General features: G+C 49.5%; 1 pseudogene; it reads left to right on the forward strand.

Annotated features, from left to right (window-relative positions):
- Nucleotides 1-480: 480 nt before the first annotated feature.
- LOC114890565 lies at nt 481-1,359 on the forward strand (annotated as a pseudogene).
- Nucleotides 1,360-11,108: the final 9,749 nt, after the last annotated feature.

Here is an 11,108-nt window from a genome sequence, read left to right on the forward strand (position 1 = left end):
CGGTATTGTATATATGTCAATCCCAATCTCCCAATGTTGATGGAGTTAAATGAGAAAAAAATTATGTAACATGCCTGGCACCAAGAGACTGTCAGTGGAAGAGAAGTCTCTTTCCTGGAGCACCTAACTCTTTCCCTCCCCTCTCCTTGTGGAGGGGTGGGGCAGAGACTGTGAGAGAAAGGGCAAACCAGTGCCTACAGTGAGGGGCAGAGGTTGAAATCCCAGGCCTAGCATCTAAGTAAGGAACAGAGTGTGGTGCAACGCACGCACGCCCACCATCACGCCTCCGAAAGAGGTCCCACCCAGGAGTGACTCAGATGCTTTGGACACCTTTCCCTGTGTGGGAAGCATGGGTGGGGCTGGATCGGGCAGATCTCCCCGCTGTTCAAAAGTAGCCACTCTTGCTTGTGAGGGGTGCCTGCGAGGTTGCTGCTCATCTCCCGCTGTCGCCCTGGTGGCCCTGACATACACACTGAGACCATGGGAACCCTCGGGGGACACCTGGTAGCAGGGATCTTCTTCTTCTTCTTCTCACTCTACTACTCGGTGCTGGTGTCCTTGGCCCTGTTACAGGGACAGAGGTTCCTCAAAGCCCCTCTGCCCCCAAGGGAGAAGCGAGGGCACAGGTGGTGGCAGCTGGTCCCTGTGGAAGGAGTGGGGAAGGTGGTTTTCTCCCTTATTCTCATCTTCCCCGAGTTCTTCTACCCGCCAGGAACAAAGTGGCTGACGATGGTGGACTGGGAGGCCCCTCGGTGACCGTTCACGTTCAAGGACGAGTGGCGGCACTTCACCACGTACGGGTCCTTCCTCCTCAGTGGCGTGGTGGACATCGCGAGCCAGGCGTGCCAGGCGTGTGAAGCTGGAGCAGGCGGCCGAGGCTCTGGCCTTCCGTGCGCTGGTGCTGCTGGTGGTGACCCACGCCGAGCACAAGGGCGCCCTGGAGACACGCGTGCACACGCTGTTCACAGTGCCTGCCTTCCCGGTCGGCCTGGCGCTCACCATCGAGATCTGCGTCCCCAGCCAGCCCCAGCTCTGGGTGCCCAAGACTTGGATGGTGCTGGTGCTCAGCAGCTGGCTGATGCAGCTAAGCATCTGATGTACACGCCGCCCTCGGGGCAGCCCTGGAGAGGGGAAAACCCCACGGACCTCACCTTCCTCACCATCTTCTTCTGCTGGCACCTGGCCTTAGGGGCTGCCTTGCTGACCGCCATCTACGGCCCCTGCAGCCTCTGGCATGATTGCTTCTCCCCCTGGAGAAAGGTCCCAGGTGCCAAGTACCACCTGTGACCCATAGGCGAGGGCAGTGAAGAGCTTGAGAAGCTCCGGGCAGGGGCCCAACTACGAGATGGGGGTGTCTAGGTATACAATCTGTCCCTGTGCTGCACCCTTTGTAATGAGAGTTTTGAGGATGCCCACTGTGTGCCTAGTGCAGAAATGTCCTGGGATCTGCAAGGTGGCTTTCCATCACAGGGGTCGCCTTCCTTGTTCCTAAATGAACCTTCCAGTTCCTAGGATTCCTGCTATCTATCTCTCTGTTCTCTCCAGGCCTGTCTCTTTCCTGTCTCGCTATTCAGTATGGTTCCTAACCATGGACTTACATGAAGTGAGAGCAGGAGTAGTGTTTTTCTTTGACAGCTTTTGGGATCCAAGAGGAAGAAATGAAATGAGGGAACAGAGAGAGATGGAGGGTCTCTGGGGACTCGGCAGGGCTCTGCGTGTCTGAGGCGGGGCTGGCTTAGCGTGTGCATGTGTGTGCCGCCGGTGGCTGAAGTGGTGAAATGTGTGAAAGGGAAGGGGCTCTGTTTTCACATCGTGGTGAGGACTTCTGTTTTCTTCATGTCTTTCTGTTTTTTATTCACACTAAAGTGTAACAGGAAGAAGAGCTGGTTTTGTTGTTGCTGTTTTCTAATCTAAACTGGACGAGGCTACTTCTGCCTCAGGGAGTAAGGGATGAGGGGAAAGGGGGTGGCAATCAGTTTAGCAGGGCTCAAGTCTGGGGAGAAAGGAGGCAAGGGAGGAATTCCCAAAGGTGGGTGTAAGAAACGAGGATTACATTTGTATAATTTTAAGTTGTTTGGGTTCTGCTGTGACATAAAACAACTCCACCGCTTATGCAGAGTCTTTCAGTAAAGCCTATGATACACGTACATGTGTCTTGTGTGAGTGATTCTGGGGCAAGATCAAAGAAAGGGCCCAGATTTCAGGTGGTGGGAGCAGAAGGGGAAGAACCGCCATGAAACATGGGGCACAGATGACCTCAGTGGTTCTGGAGATGAAGGGACTTGGAGCCAAGAGGGAAACTGCAGCCCCTGGAACCTGCAGAACTTTCCAGCCAGTCACTGAGTTCCTCCCAGAATGAGGAGAGGAGGTGCTAACAAATTCACATACTCAGTGAAATATATGAAAGCAAACTATATAAAAATACTTATCCCTGGGTACAATTAGAAAACTGCTTCTGATAGCATGTGTCTGCTTATGTGAGATGATAAACGTAGCATTTGGAAGTCTGAAGAGGCAGGAAGAGAGGAGGAGATGCTGGCCATAGATGTGGACAAAGGACCACAGAGAAAAGTGCCCACACATGAAGCAGTGGCAATTCTGCCATGGCACACACAGTCAGAGATACTGTCCTCAGAGAGAGAAAAACTCTATGAAGCACAGAGAGGGATTTGCATTTGCAGATGGAGGACAAGATGGGCTACACATTGTCTCTGAAATATGCCTGGACACTCCCTAAAGAAGCAGGGTGCAAGAGTGTGGAAACAGGCCCTGGAAACAGTAGGAGAGGGGTTAAAGCAAAGAAGGGGAGCAAGGGAAAGGATGGAAGTGGGGCAAGGGTCTGGCAAGTCACATGGGCTGGGCTTGCAGAGGAGCGACATTCTGGGTCTAAGGAAGAGACGTCTTCCTCCAGCAGCTGGAACCAGGCCAGCCTCAGCTTTCCTCCCCACCAAAGCAGGAACCAACCTAAGGAAAAGTCAGCACCCTTCTTTCTGTCCCCACCCTAAAAAGCCCAGAAACAGAGCCAGCTTTTCCGGCGGCTTGTGCGCCCCCAGCAGTGAAAGCACCGAGTCCTAACCACTGGACTGCCAGGGAATTCCCAGGGCCCCTCACTTTATATCTTCTGTCCAAAGCTCTGGGAGAGGCCATAGCAAGGGGTCCACATGATCGCTTATCACTGAAAAATAGCAAAAGTTAGATATTTCTGTATTCTTTTTTTCTCCATAAAATCTGGCTGCACCCTCTCCCTGAAGACTTAACACAGATTTACTTTCAGGATGCCTTATGATAAACACCTCTCTTTCCCTGTTAGTAGACCATCCTTTATTCAAGGATAATGGTAAGACTTTTACTTCTTCAGCTTGGAAACAAGAAGCTTAAAATGCTAATGACATCACACACTGGCTGAGAACCACCTGCTAAAGTAGAATCCCTCAGTCAACAAATGTAAATAAGTCTTATCAGATGCCGGGCCTGACTTAAAGAGGAGTAATTGGAGGTGCAGAAAACTGATGGCTAGGAGAGAGATGGGAAGTAATTTACAGAGGTGGGTCCTGTTTATCTTCATTTGTGCTGTGTGTGGGAATTCTTGTCCTGCACATCTGGCCTTTGCCCAGCGAATCAGTCATGACTCTCTAGGGAATCAGAACCAATAGGATGTGGATAGACATACAGAGAATTTAAGGAATGGACTCATGAGAACTTGAGGACTGGCAAGTCCAAAATCTTCAGGGCACGCCAGCAGGCTGGAGACCCAGGGGAGAGTTGATGTTGCCATCTTGAGTCTGAAGGCAGTCTGGAGGCAGAATTCCTTCTTCCTCAGGACACCGTAGACTTTTCTTTTAAGGCTTTCAACTGATTGGATGAGGCCCACCCACACTATGGAGAGTAATCTGCATATTCAAAGTATACTAATTTAAATGTTAAACACATTTGTTAAAAATACCTTCACAGGGGGCTTCCCTGGTGGTGCAGTGGTTGGGAGTCCACCTGCTGATGCAGGGGACACGGGTTCGTGCCCCGGTCCGGGAAGATCCCACATGTCGCGGAGCGGCTAGGCCCGTGAGCCATGGCCGCTGAGCCTGTGCATCCGGAGCCTGTGCTCCACAACCAGAGAGGCCACAACGGTGAGAGACCCGAGTACCGCAAAACAAAACAAAAAACCTTCACAGGGATTTCCCTGGTGGTCCAGTAGGTAAGACTCCACGCTCACAATGCAGGGGGCCCCGGTTCAATCCCTGGTCTGGGAACTAGATCCCACATGCCACAACTCAAAAAAAAAAGATCCCACATGCCGCAAGGAAGATCCCGCATGCAGCAACTAAGACTCAGCACAGTGGGCTTCCCTGGTGGCGCAGTGGTTAAGAATCCACCTGCCAATGCAGGGGACACCGGTTTGACCCCTGGTCCAGGAAGATCCCACATGCCGTGGAGCAACTAAGCCCATGCGCCACAACTACTGAGCCCACGTGCCACAACTACTGAAGCCCGTGAACCTAGAACCCATGCTCCGCAACAAGAGAAGCCACCACAACGAGAAGCCTGCGCGCCACAACAAAGAGTAGCCCCCACGTGCCACAACTAGAGAAAGCCCGCACGCAGCAACGAACACCCGATGCAGCCAAAGATAAAATAAATAAATAAATTTATTTAAAAAAAAAAAAAAAGACTCAGCACAGCCCAAAAAATAAATAAATAAATAAATATTTTTAAAAAAATACCTTCATAGCAACATCTAGACTGATGTTTGACCAAACAACTGAGTACCGTGGCCCAGCCAAGTTGATTAACCATCATACTCAGCGTAATGGAACATGGCCACTCAAACGTGATTTATGTCAACTGTGTTTGCCATGATTGTTGGAGACCTTCCAAAAGAGTAACAGTGACTTCATTTTAAAGGAACTCCACCATTATTGGTTCCGACTGCAGTCTGACTACAACTATACAATGTTCTATGGATTTTATCCCTTCCCTGTATCCTCCAGAAGGAGAATGACAGAGTGACGGGTGTGCAGGTAGGTGACACTTGTTTTTAAATTTAAAAAAATAACGCTTAGAGGCCTTTTTTTTCTTTTTCATGTTACGTATTTTAGACGTCTTAGAAAATAACAAAAAGTAGTTTAAAGTATTTTGAAATCTACCATAATGCTCTTACCCAGAATTAATTACTGCCTGGCAGGGCTAAAAGGGTAGAATGTATTTCAACACACTAAGAGGTTGGATGGGAGGGTTTACATATCAGAGAAGAGGCCTTTCCTGCTGAAGATGACTGATGCGCCTGACGACCAAGGCATGGCTGACTGAAAAGTGTTGCAGGTGAAGGTCGCTGAAGATAAGGAAATCCAGAACTGGGAGTCTAGTGCTGTGGGAAGGAACTGAGTAAGGATACTGACATGCTCGGAAGACGGCAACCTTGGGCTGGAGAAGAACTCAGAGCCCAGTCTGCGGCGAATTTGGAGGAGGGGGAGGTGGTAAGGTATCAAGGATGGCCAGAAGAAAGAAAATGTGACTAACATCAGCTTCAAAGGAGGAAGTGATCAGGGTTAAGCAGACATGGTAATACCTACCCCACAGAGGTACTGTGAGAAATAAATAAGGTTCTGCATAAACGACACTTAATACACAGCATGGTGTACAGTAGGTGCTCAATACATACTAGCTTGAGATTCTGAATAAACATATGCGCAATAACCAGACCACATATAAAAATAAAACTCTGACCCACAACCTGCAGCAACCAGCCCAGGAAGCCAGCCTGCTATCTATAAATCAGACTTGTAGAAAGTCAGCTATCACGCACCACTAACCAGTCCAGGTAGCCAAATAACAACCCCTATAACAACTGACCCAAAATGGGAAGGACCTGGTTAATAATGAACAGCTTCCCTAATTTTTGCCCTGCTTCCAACTTAGGACCAACCAAAGAAAGCCAGATATGCACCCCTAAACAATCACATGATACCCCACTTCTAGTTAGCCAGCCTGCAGCTTCCCTATGCCAACAGCCTCCAATCAAGGCATAACTGATGCCTTCTCTTTTTTTTCCCACTATGAAGCGTTCCCATTCTTCTGCCTGTCTTTGAGTCTTTGCCAAAAAGCAAATAAAGGTGGCTAACTCCCTTGCTATAGCAAGCCCTTTTCTGGTTCTCCTTTGATTGGTTTTCATCTATTTTCACATGTTCAATTCTTTCATTTATTCATTCAAACAGTTATTCAATATTTATTGAGCATATATTGATACTATATGCCAGACCCCATGCTGGGACATGAGAATAATGACGTGACCCAGATGCACAGGTCCCTGCCTTCAAGCTCATTATGGTTGTGGGAGAAGAAAGGCAAATAAACAGCAAGGTAAGTACAGTCTGAAAGGGACCGTGATGAGGGGCAGCTAATCCAGACTTGTGAATCAGGGAAAGCTTCCTAGAAAAGTGATGTCACCACAGGGACCTGAAGGATGAATATGGCCAAGGGAAGAGCTGTAAGGGAAACAGTCAGGAAAAAGGGAAACGGCCATAGGAAAAGTCCCCAGGTAATTGCATAAACACCGAAGGAAGTGAATGAAAGTGGGATGACTGGACCTCCGTGTTTGAGCTTGGAGTGGTGAACCATGAAGGTGGAAAGGCAGACAAGGGTCAGAATCCTTCTAGGCCACATGAAGGCATTTGGCATTTATCCTAAAGCTGACAGTAATGATCAGATTTCCATTTTGGAAACATCACTCAGGCTCCATGTGGAGTGAGGCCTGGAGAGCAAACCTGGAAGCAGGGAGACCAGTCAGGAGACTAACAGGTGATGGTGGCTGGATGAGAAGAAAAGTGCAAGGACTGGGAAGCTGATTTAGAGGTTCCCACTCAGGACATCACGGCTGGAGGTCAGTAGGGTGGGGGGGGTGGGGGACGGTGGGACAAGCCAAAGCTTGTACAGCTGAGGAAGAAAGTAAATGCAGTCACTGAGAAAACGAAATCCACACTGGGGGCTGGAGAAGAAGAGATGAATTCTGGATGGAGACATGAAGTTCAAGGTGTTGTTCTGGAAGCAGGTGGATGAACTTGTCTGGAGCTCAAGAGAAAGGGGTGGGTAGAGAGGGCAATCTGAAAGTCATAAATGGTCATTAAAGCCATTTATGCGGATGGGTGAGATTGCTGAGGGATAGGGTATGGGGAAGAGGACTTGGAACGGGACTCTGGGAGGCACCACACCTAACTGGAAAAAAGAAGGCAGGCACTCGTGAGGCAAACCAAGAAAGAGTAGCCAGGGAGATGCGAGGAAAACCAGGACCTTGCTGTAACATAGATACTAAATATTGATATTGTTTTAATAAAGGGAGTAGCAAACAAAGCCTTGTTTCTTATTCCCAGTTCCTCCTTCCCCTTCCAGAGAAGGATGGTCCCCAGGACACTGGGAGGGAACTTACTCTACGAGTTACTAGTGGAACTGGTCATGCATTGCCCCATAGTGTTGCCCAAGCTGCATCAACAAAGTGCTAGCGTTGGTACACATCATTAAGTAAAACTGGATGATGAAATCATGGGAAGAAATGCACATGCTTAGGACAAGGACGTCCCCCTGAGGTAGGAGATAGATAGCCCCCTTCCCCCACCCTCCCCGCCCAGGGTAAACAGCTGGAGTTCGGTCCCTGTGGACCGATACTCGAATATGAAAATAGCAGGACAATTGAGAGAGGAGGCTGGGCCCTGCCCAGATAAGAGATAAGAGACCACATATTTCTCATTCTCAAAGTCAAGGAGACCTTCCCGACTAGAAAGCTCCTTGGAGGTCAAAAGGGAAGTGATGCTAAGCTACCCATAGGCCTCTTCTCTGGAAGCCATCTTACCTGAGAGATGCGAGAGCACACATGGGAGGATCCTGAGATATACCAAATACAGACTCAGAACCAGGCAATTTAAAATGGTTGGCTAGGGCTTCCCTGGTGGTGCAGTGGTTGAGAGTCCACCTGCCGATGCAGGGGACATGGGTTCGTGCCCTGGTCCGGGAAGATCCCACATGCCGCGGAGCAGCTGGGTCCGTGAGCCATGGCCGCTGAGCCTGCGTGTCCGGAGCCTGTGCTCCGCAATGGGAGAGGCCTGCGTACTGAAAAAAAAAAAAAAAAAAAATGGTTGTTCAAAGGAAACCTGGAAGAAATGCCCCATATAAGTGATTTAAACTACCATGAGGGCACGACTCTTTTCTCTGAGTCCGCCTGTGTGTCTATCCACCCGTATTGTACTCCTTTTCCTCCTAATAAACACTTTGTTTCACTACTCTCCGTCTTTGTGGGAATTCTTTTCTGCAAAGCTGAAGGGCCATGGCCTTGTCACTGACCACTGGTCTAGTGGCTAGGATTCAGCTCTCTCACTGCCGTGACCCAAACTCAATCTCTGGCCAGGAACCGAAACCCTGCTTCAAGCCACTGCAGGCCGAGGCCACCTGAGATCAACCCTACATCACACCCAGCTGAGGATTTTACTAGTATCTTGGTTAGGTGGGACTGGAAGTTAATTACAGGACCACAGTGGGCATTATTCCAGTTTGATGGCTGAACAGTATACAGTTAACTATCTAGTTCATCAGCCCGGGTTACTGAGTGCCTACCATCATATTTCCTCTCTCTTCAATAGCCTGTGGGTACAAAAGGGACGACAGGAAGGATAATGGTTTATGTTTCAAGTCCCCCAACCTCTTAAGCCCCCTCTGAGGTACCCCTCCCCGTCCCCACAAGCCTCTGTCTCTCTCCCCCCCTCCCCTTTCCCTCTCCCTCTCTCTTCTCTCCCCTCACCCACAAACTCTGGGCCTTCCAGTTTCCAGGAGAGTCCAGAGATTACCCTTCCGCCTTCCTCACTGCCAATGATGTCCCTGGTAACGAAGCCGCTTTCCTCTCTAATTCGCAATTCTTTAAAGACTGCATAGAGGCCCTCCTCCCCCAACCAGGAAAAAACGTCCTTCTCCCAGCACTGTGCGCCCACCCTAGGGGGCCCTCCGCCCTCCTGAAAACAGTTCCTTAACTTCCCCTAGCAACCCCACTCTCCAGGGACACAGTCCCCAAGGACCAATCTCCGCGTGGCAGCATCCTCACTGCCTAGCGCATCAACCTGTCCTGGTGTCCTGGGACAGAATCTAGGAGCGTGGGGACTGGCAGACAGAGTTGGGAGAGACATTTAACTTCCTTTGTACTTCTGATTGTTTTATCATGTACAAAAGAAAGAACACGGATAATACGCTCGATTTTTTTTTTTTCAACGAAATCAAAATTAAAACAGTACTAAGGGCACAGCACTATCTAGTAAACCGTGAGGAACGCACGGAGCCCAGTTCTGCCAGGCTGCCCCCGGCTGTGCCTGATGTGCTCCACGGCCACCCTCTTGTTAAAGGGGTTCCGGCCTGAGAATGGCCGGGGTGCCAGGGTCCCTCACCCCTGCGCAGTTCCTCTCCCCTCCTAGGGACTGGGGCGGAGGTCAGGAACTCAGCCTGGAACCCACCTCTGCGCAGGCGAGGGGCTGCGGGGACGCTGCGGCGCGTGGCGCGTCTGCCCGCCCCAGCTGGCGCCCAAGCGAGGAGCGCGCCTCCCATCGCGCCGCACTTTCTTTTCCTGCCTCAGCCTGGAGGTCCGGCCTCGCAGCTCGCCCGGAAGAGTATCCAGACGGGGTGGTGTACCCGCCTCTCCTGGGTCGTTTGTATCGTCAGCGCCGGGCACCACACCAGATTCGGGACGCAGAGGCTGCGCGGGGGAGGAAGCTTCGCGTTCTGCGTGGGTGCCCAAAGCTAGGCCCCAGCACTGCTGAGCCTTCTTATGCCACGCCCGCCCGGACGAAGGCAGACCGGCCCCAGGTACCCAGAGGTTACACGCCTAATCTGGGGAAATGAGGAGGGAGATGGATGAGTCACTGATGGATGGACTGATTCTTAGATCTTTTCTGCGTGCACTATTTCTCCAGCTCCTTCTAAGCACTCGGGAGGAATCGGCGAACAAAACAAAGCTCCCTGGCGCTCTCAGATCTAGAGTGGGAGGTGGCAGTGACCTGATTAGTTCATATATTGATGTTTAGCCCTAAGTGTCTACACCACCTCCTCCTACACCCTATTAAAAGCAAACTTTCCTTGACAAATTGCTCTCCATTGTGCACCAAGGCAGCCAGCAAGTGGCAAAAGCATGCTGATTGGGGGAGGGTGTGGGCAGGAAGAGGTATGAGGTTGGGAAACACAATGCCTACGTTAAGCAGAGACATTTTTTTCATTCGTAAAACATCATTTATCATCGTCATTGGGGCTTCTCAAAATTTCCTAAGTGCCCCCAACCTCTTTTTTAGTCGCTAACATTTGAAAAGAAAGAAAGTTTCATTCCGCAAGGTCATAAAAACACTTCTATTCACTCGTTATTTAACAGTTTCTGGCAAGATGGTTGAGATGCCAGATGTGGTGACAGTTCGTCAGAAGAAAAAGCACAAGTTTGAAAGGCAAATGATAGGGATACGTGAATGTCCTCAATGGGAATAACAAGGTTTAATGACCAGACAACTGTGCCCCAAATGTCCGATTAACAAGAAGCATGGAGCAATGACAAAGGGATCAAAACCAGAGCACTGCCAGACAAGAGGAACTCCAAACAGGCCCTTCCCAGGCATGTTTCTTTTCTTTCTTTCTTCCTTCTTTTCTTTCTTTCTTCCTCTTGTGATGAAAACTTTTAAGATCCACCCTCTTAGCAACTTTCAAATATATAATACAGTATTATTAACTGTACCCCCATGCTGTACATTACATCCCCATGACTTATTTATTTGATACCTGGGAGTTTATATTTTTTAACCCTCTCCTCTCATTTCACCCACCCCCTCTCTGGTGACCACCAATCTGTTCTCTCTATCCATGAGCTTGGATCTGTTTGTTTTTTGTTTGTTTTTAGATTCCACATGTAAGTGGGATCATACGGTACCTGTCTTTCTCTGTCTGACTTATTTCACTTAGCGTAATGCCCTCAAGGTCCATCCATGTTGTTGCAAATGGCAAGATTTCATTCTTTTTTATGGCTAAATAATATTCCATTGTACATATGTACACTGCATTTTCTTTGTCCATTCATCCATTGACAGACACTTAGGTTGCTTCCATAT

This window comes from Monodon monoceros, unplaced genomic scaffold (assembly GCF_005190385.1).
Source record: "Monodon monoceros isolate NGI ecotype Baffin Bay Population unplaced genomic scaffold, NGI_Narwhal_1 Super_Scaffold_11, whole genome shotgun sequence".
NCBI classification, from domain to species: Eukaryota; Metazoa; Chordata; class Mammalia; order Artiodactyla; family Monodontidae; genus Monodon; species Monodon monoceros.